Source organism: Acyrthosiphon pisum, chromosome A1, assembly GCF_005508785.2.
Source record: "Acyrthosiphon pisum isolate AL4f chromosome A1, pea_aphid_22Mar2018_4r6ur, whole genome shotgun sequence".
NCBI lineage: Eukaryota > Metazoa > Arthropoda > Insecta > Hemiptera > Aphididae > Acyrthosiphon > Acyrthosiphon pisum.
Window position 1 is genome coordinate 40,261,515 of NC_042494.1, and position 8,752 is coordinate 40,270,266.

Consider the following 8,752-nt stretch of genomic DNA (forward strand, 5'->3'; position numbering starts at 1 on the left):
TAAATAAAATAAATAAATAAATAAATAAATAAATAAATATGATATATGATATTATCATTTGTTTCATATTTTACAGACATTATAAAAAAACATAAAAATATATTTCCAATATATTTTATATTTGTTTGCAAGTAACGTTTCAAGTTTAACTATTATAGCAGCAAATAGACTTATAAAAATCTTTGATTAAAATGTAAATTATTGCAAAATATGTTTTTTGAGACGTATAGGTCCTTCAGTGTAGTACAGTCTATAACGTTTATAGTATTATACTATATTAAACTATGAAACTATATAACGTCAATACCTACTCTACAGTATATATATATATAATGATTTATTTATTCATCATATCTCAAGATTATTTCGTTTAAATTTTACTATGGAAAATAATTTAGTATACACTTAATCTAATTAAGTTCATCGTATTCAAAATTTAAATTGTAATTTAAAATATCAACAAACCAAATTTAAATTTAAATATTTAATACCCTTTTTTTATTAAATTCAAAAACCCACTTGCTTTTCAATATAGGTTCCTGCAATGAAACTTACACATATTCTAAAAAATCTTATCAGTTTTATGAAGCTCAACATAATGTTATATTAAGAATCTAGTATTATAACTACGAGGATTTGGATGCCGGCAAATGCGCACACTGCAATTTTAGATAACGCGTAGGTTTTCAGCACGAAAATTGTAAAAAAATTAAGGTAAATAAATTTTATAACTTAAACTTTTTATGATGTAGGTACCTACCAGATCTTTGGGTCGTTCAAGACCAAACGGGTTCGGCGGCAATGTAGCGTTGGCCCGGGTGATAAAGTATCCTCGTGATCTGCTTGCCGCCGAGCAGATCCACAGGGTTCACATGATGTCACCGGCTCGTTTGTCCGGAAAACCGCGTCGTATAATTTAAAACGGAATGAAGGAACAAAAAAAAAAAACCGTAAAAAACAACGACGGTATACGTCCGGCACCCGACACAGTACACGATGCAACGACGACAAACTTTCGAACACCAAACTCGACGTAGCACTGTTCAGAGTCTCAGACGCTCAGTGCACGTCGGCGCGCCGAAGGGAAAACAAAAACAGAGAGACGGATTGAAAACCAGTTTGCCGCCGCCGCGACGCCGCCGGCGGTGGTAGTACCGGCCAGGATAGCCAAACAGCTGATGTTGTATAATATTAAATTATTTTTATATATTGTATGTATATACGTAAAGGTGTATAATATCTTATACCACCTATATTATCTACTTATACGCGTATTATACATTTATACCTGCTCGCACACACACAAATACAAACACGCACGCATACACGAGACGAGGACCCACGCCCCGTTTACACGGTGTTGACATACTTCGCCCTTGTTCCTCAGCTCCGGCCCGATTATAGAGAGAGAAAGACAGAGAGTGAGAGAGAGAGAAAGATAGTGTGGGGGAGATGGTTTGGGGAAAGAGAATGAAAGAAGCGATATAGAATAACGCGTACTCACTACTCATACACGTTAGAAATGCATCAGAGTATAATAACAAAAAAATAACAATAAATATGGAATATCTACCTATATATTTGTATATCGGTCAAATTCGTATTGTACACGGAAAAACTACCCCGGTGACGACCATCAATGGTAATGCAGTATGATGCCTCATAGTAAGAACGATGTATATATGGTACGCTATTTGTATACTGCCTATTGCCATGGTAAATTATTGTCCGAATATTTTCAGTCACTGTAGTCTTTTATATATAATTTTATCTGAATCACGGCAACGAACTATTGTCATATAGGTAATATTATATTATAACAATAATTTCGATCGTAAAATATAATACATACGTATAGTCGGGTACATTGTCGACGTGTTTTAACATTGGTACAAATTTTTTTTTAAAAACCAATATTATGTTAAGCGAACGGAGAATAAAATCGTGATCGACCCAACACATTTTTCATGCTGCAGGTGTCAAGAAATAGTATGGTTTGAACTTGTAATTTATATTTAATGTCTAGTATTTTTTTTTAATTTTAATTTCTCATAATGCAATATAGCGCTACTTAACACTCCAGACTTAAAGTCGAAATCATATAGAATTATTTTTCAAAATATTTTTTTTTTATAAGAAAACAATTCTATATTCTCTTAAACAAACAATGTTTGAAACAGCTTGCAACAAACTAGTTTGTTAGAAAGTATTCTCAGCTAAAACTCTCCTAAAAGGTAAAAAATAATTTTATAAATATTTGCATAAAAAAATTTATACATAACTCAATAACTAAGTAGGTATACGTTTCATAGGTACTGTACAAATAATATAATATATTATATTATACGGTTATCGATATTATAATGAAAACCGATAACCATGTACCTACTATTGTGTTTATATGGCTTCGTTTATTTAGAAATTGATACCAACTTCTTATTTATTTTGAAACGAACCAATATAATAATATTATGAATGACATTTATTTTATAGTGTAACGAACATTTAGTGGTTAAACTTGGGGTAGTTAATCTAATGTATTGTAGGTGTCGAGTGTATCTCGTTATTGTGTAGGTCACAGTAATGGATGTGTTAAAACTTAAATTTGAATCAAACGTTATATACCTATCATAAATTATAAAATTGAGTACTGAAAAATATTGAAGAAGTGAAGACGACATATCAGCATTCAGCCTATCATAATATTTTCGTGTTGTTTGGGAAAATTGAAGTATAGGCCACAAACAAAAACTTATCTTTCAATTAGTTTGTTAATTGTTTACCATAATATTGATAATACCATTGATTATAAATACTATTACCTATAGTATTATTTATAATTAATGATAATACATAAAATAACCTTAAATCATTATAATTATTTCATTTTTAATATTGTACTTAGCAACTTGCACTTAGGTATTGGTATGAAAAACTAAAATTGTAGGTATTCATATTCCTATAGTCTACTGAGTTGACTCTATACATTCTACACTCTACAGGTATCTACATTTAATACTATTATTGTTGAAGCTTTCTCACGCGTTGAATCACATAAATAACAATAATTCATTGATTTCCCATGTTATTATAATGTATTGTGAGATTATATGGTAAGTATTCGTATTTGAAAGATGTACATTAATAAAATGACTATTGAATGAAAATATTTAGCATACGAATTATAATATTATAAAATATAAATTGTCTATATAAAATAACACCATACATGAATAGTTTTGCAATATCCAAAGATATTTAAACAAAATAAGAACTTGAAATTTTAATGGAAAAGGTATATGACCTAAAGTCTGTGCTCATATTGTAAACCCGGCCAAACCTACGAAAAATAATATTATTCATTATTTACAAAACTACTTTTTCCGGAACTCGTTTTTACGTCTGATAAGATTTATTGATTACCTATCTAAATGAAATTCAACGGATTCGTTTTTTCAATGATTAGTATAATTAAGTTTAATATACATATTACATATTTGTTTTTTTTTTAATGCAAACTACCTATGAATTAAAAAAGTCATTCCAATATAATTTGTTTATTGCATGTTATTATTCTTTACTTATATAAAATTATCAAAAATATATCTAGGTATTCGGTATTAGATGCCTACCTAATTACAAATAATAATCATACCTATATAATATATTCCATTGAAAACACATATATTTTTAAAACTTAGTGAGAATAATGATATAATAAATTATAAATATTATTTACATATAGTTTAAGCTTTAAACCAATAAGTATTATGCAGGTACAGCTGTTAAACTACAGACTACGCGGTAATAATTATCATTTATCACGTTTCAATTTTCAATAATTAAATTCCTCACGATGTTCGTTCAGACTATCAGACAGATATGGTCTAAACTCTAAGATATGCCTTCCTGGCTTCCTATACATAAGAAATTAGTTTAGTTTGATAATCATAATTCCAGAGAGTAGATACCTACTTAATAGTAAAATATCAAGTACTAATTCTTTTTAGTTTTAATTTGTGAAGCGTTATATTTGTAGTTTACCATCGTCGTAATAAACTATTTTAACTCGATAAGTATATCAGTTCCACAGTAAGTATATATAGTCGTTATAAGTACACTCCTAATCGGCCAAACGAAAGATGCCTGTATGTACAGACTAGAAATATGAAAATAATGCAAATTTGGAGATATCAAATGACGGACACGAGGTGGATTGTATCCAACAGAAATAGAATTGTTGTAAAAGTATATGAAAAAATAACCGACTCGTTGAAATATTAAAATGACGCGTGCGAAAAAGATTTCAAGCGACGCAGACGGAAGGCGGGTAGGTAGGTATAGGTAATATTATAAATCATGACTGATATTTTATACCATAGATTTCTAATAAATCCGACATAACCGCGTAAAGGCAAAGAAAGCCGGTATAGGTACTCGTCGTGTTCTGAAAGCACAGTCGTTTGACACGACGATGATGAGCTCAAACACGTGTTGCTGTGCGTGACCATATAAACAAGACGCGCCGGTTCATAATGTTATTATATATTGGCGAAAGAATATTATAAAAATGGTCACATCGCAGAGATTTTGCATCCGAATTACACGCGCGCGCGTTTATATCCACTCGTTTAAACACGACGAGTCCTTGACCGCACGAAGAATGTATAATCGCGCCGCACAAACGCGTAATATGGGTATAGGTACCTATACATAATATTATAAGAGATTATGTCGTCGGATCAAAATAAATAATATATACGAACAACGGGAGCGCAGAGAAAACTGGCTGGCGGTATAATAATAATCGTATTATAATTTTGATAGACGCGTAGCACCCATATATACCTATATATATATATATTATACCTATATATTATATCTACGTATAATACAAATTAAAATATCTGCACATTGTGTGCGGAGTCGGACGTCAATGTAAGCGTGTGCGTGGGCGTGGCGCTGCTGAGAACGCGAAATGTGCAGAACATCCTTATTAGTTATTATATTTCTCTTATTCTTTCTCCGTCGTCGTGTATATAGATTGTAATGACGTATTATATACCTGTGATGTGTTCACCGCGGTGATGATTATTATTAACAATAATCGCCTCCGATGATTAAGGGAAAAATGACCGTCAGGCGAACGCCAGTCCGACTGCGCTCGGCCGTGCCCGTGCAGTGCAAGACGTATGAAGTAGGTAGGTACCTAACCTATGCGAGGAAGATGTATGGACGACGTATAGAGTGTTCCGTCCGACAACCGGTTCGCGAGAAGAGCAACTGCGGAGTCGTATCGTAGAAGAGCCGTTTATAAAATAATATAATATTATCCTTTGGATAACGAAACCAGTTTTTTTTTATTATTATTCTCACGGCGACGCTTTTGACGGCACAGGTTCGCAACATTTTAACGAGCAATTAATTTCCGACTACAATAACATGCAACGCTTCGACGCTTCTCGACGTCGTTAATGTAATGTGCGATTTTAAATGATTCTAGTAAGACGTAACCATATAATATATACGACAAAAATGAAATCTAGCTAATTATATTGGAAAGGACCGTTCACTATAACTCCCATTTTCATAAATGGCATTTAAATCCCGAGAGGATCGATGAATGTATTGAATTCAAAGACGTGAATGTTTTTTTTCAGTTATTTTTTCTGTAAATATCGATAAAAACCCGTTCGCTCATCAGTTCAAATTAAAAAATTATTTTGTAGTTTTTTAAATTTATAAATTGTTCAATTTTTACAGCTTGAAAATGTAATACAAGATTCCTCATAAGTACTTAGTTAATGGAACCAAAAAATCTAAAAATAATTAATTTTTGTTATAGACATTCTAAGTTCAAATTTAGAATATTAGATATATATTAGGTATTATTTAAACAAAGAATAACGATTTTAGTTATTTTGTTGTAAATCAAAAATATTTTTAATGATGATTTGAATTTTGAATCTTAAGGCCATTCTTACAATGTCCGGTTAAAGTTAACCCACACTTAACCAGATATTGTAAGAACGGCTCTTATATGTAGACTATTATACCTATATTTTTATATGCATACACTACAATGTAATTTTAAAAACATTTAGATTAATTGTATGCTATTGCTTATTTATACAATAGATCTATTCAATACCGATCTGGCGATTTACGGTATGTTAACTCAAAAATTAATATCACTTACATAATATTATGTATAATGTGAATATATCCTATTATAATAATTATTAATAGTCACATCTTAATTGTATAATAAATTAAATGTTTTTGGCAAAAATTAATTCAACTTATTACTTATTGTGTTATTAATAATAAAATGATTTACTATAGAAGCAATATAAAAAAGTATATCATAAACTACCTATACGTAGCCAAGTAAGTAGCAGTATATACCTACCTAGTATAGAGTCTTCACAGAATCGTTTTTGTAAGCAATGACTTATCATTGAATTCAAATTTAACACATACTTTACAGTGACTTAGTGAATTAATCAATGACGAGGTACACTCCACACCTATAGCTCCTTTACAGCAGAGTTATACAGTCACCTATATACTTTCCCCTTTTTTGTTTTGTCACCTCACCATAATAAGCACATGCCATATTATAGAAACTTATATAAACCACTGCAGTTGTGTAAGATATGTAAAATACACTCACAATTAGGTAGATACCAACAATATATATTTACATGCGAAAAAAATATTGACATTTATTAGGGATAAATTAACATTTAATATGTTACATACTATAGGTAACATAAGATTCCATTGTAGGTACAAACTTGCGATTTTAATATTTAAATAAAACAATGGAGACCCGAAGAAAAAATTAAAACGGATGTATCAAGAAACACAATAACAATAATATTATATGTCACGATTGTCTCTAAGATTTTTAGTGTAGGATTTAGTAGTAGGTATACTTATATTATGTGACTTTACGACCATTGTTGAAATAATGTTTTGTAATTTGTGATATTCTTCGTATAATCGTATTACTGTATTAGTAACACATCTTTATTCTTCCTTCCTTCTTCTTTTTTCATTCTTCCTGTATAATGGGGCGAATAATAGAATTTATATAATTATACTGGAGTAACTAGTAACTACTAACTAGTCAGTAAGATTGTAAGAACTCTGAACTTCAACTTAAGAGCAATATCAATGTTTGGATTTGCTCATAATACACTCGTATAATTCGTAAACACGAAAGTAATGATACTTATTCCGTTGGGTTTTTTTTGGTTATATACTATTAAGTATTAACAGTAGTAATATTATAAATAATTGTACACGCGTCTAAAAGGTTAAAAGATAAAAATAATATGTTGAAAGCGCTGACAAATTATGCAACTTAAAAAATACACTTTAGCAAGCAAACTGAAAATGTTTGCATTCAATTCATTTAAATTTGAAATTAAATTTAGGTACACATTTAGACTCAGGATAAAAAATGCAATCTATCGATAAGCTGTTAAACAATATTTTATATTGACGTATTTCAAACGTAAGTTCAAAAAAATGTAAAAAAATTATTATTCGATTTATAGTTGGTACCTACCTAAGTAAATAATGCAAAACTTTCGGTTTGTTGCGATTTGTAATAGTATATAGACCGCGTGGTTAAACGTTTGCGACTGCATCAGACCATTCAGACCACCGCAAGAATATAACGTGATCGTTTTATTGTATTTTTACAGTTTGCACGTTGCATCGCAATATGTCTCACGTATATATTATGCGTTTTGAAAGTAGTGCATACAAAATTAAATGTAAGTAGCTACGTTCAACTGTAAAAATCATAGACGGCCAAAAATGTTTTTAGTATCGCCTGATATGTGGTCATGTGGACGAAAACTAGCAGGACACTCACACACAACAACAACAACAATTAAAATTACAATAAAACTAGGATAATTTAACGTATCGTCGTCATCGTAATTTTCATCACTGACGCAACAATATAGTATCTGGACGAGCGCGTTTCGAGACCCAAAACACGGTTGCGGTATGCGTATATAATATATTAATATATTTATATATATTATATACAGAGTGATTCACCGTGCATAGGGTTTAATATTATTAAAATAATCTTAAGAACATTTGCTATAGAAACAGCGAAAACAAATTTAAGATACAATAAGTAAACCATCAAAATATTTCAAAATAAAATAACAGTTTATTATACAGTCGACTCTCGGTAACTCGAACCTTGATAACTCGAAATTCTCGACATCTCGAACAAATAAATTTCCTCTTCAAATAACAATAATACATTGAGATATTGATAACTCGAAATTTTTGGTAATTCGAATTTTTTTTTCCCCTTGAGCTTCGACTGATAAGAGGCACGTGTAATAATTTTAATTTATTACTCATAAGATAATTGATATGTGAACATAAAATTTTGTTATATGATATTGTTAGCCCAAGAATTCTATATATTAGGTTTTTAAATCAGTATTACCAGTATAAGACATAAATATTAAAATGTCCCCGTTCTGCCCCACTTTCCCCTATATAAGCAAAAAAAAATGTTATTCAATGTGATGTCCTTGTTTGGTAATTTTAATATCTGGCAACCCTAACCATGCATTCTTACTCCCCTTTTTTCTTCAATAATATAGTGTTATTTCAAACGAATTTTTAAAATTTTCAAATATATATACTTTAATACTTTGTTTTCAAATTCTTGAGATTTTTTACACTACTACCTAAGAAATGTTCTGTA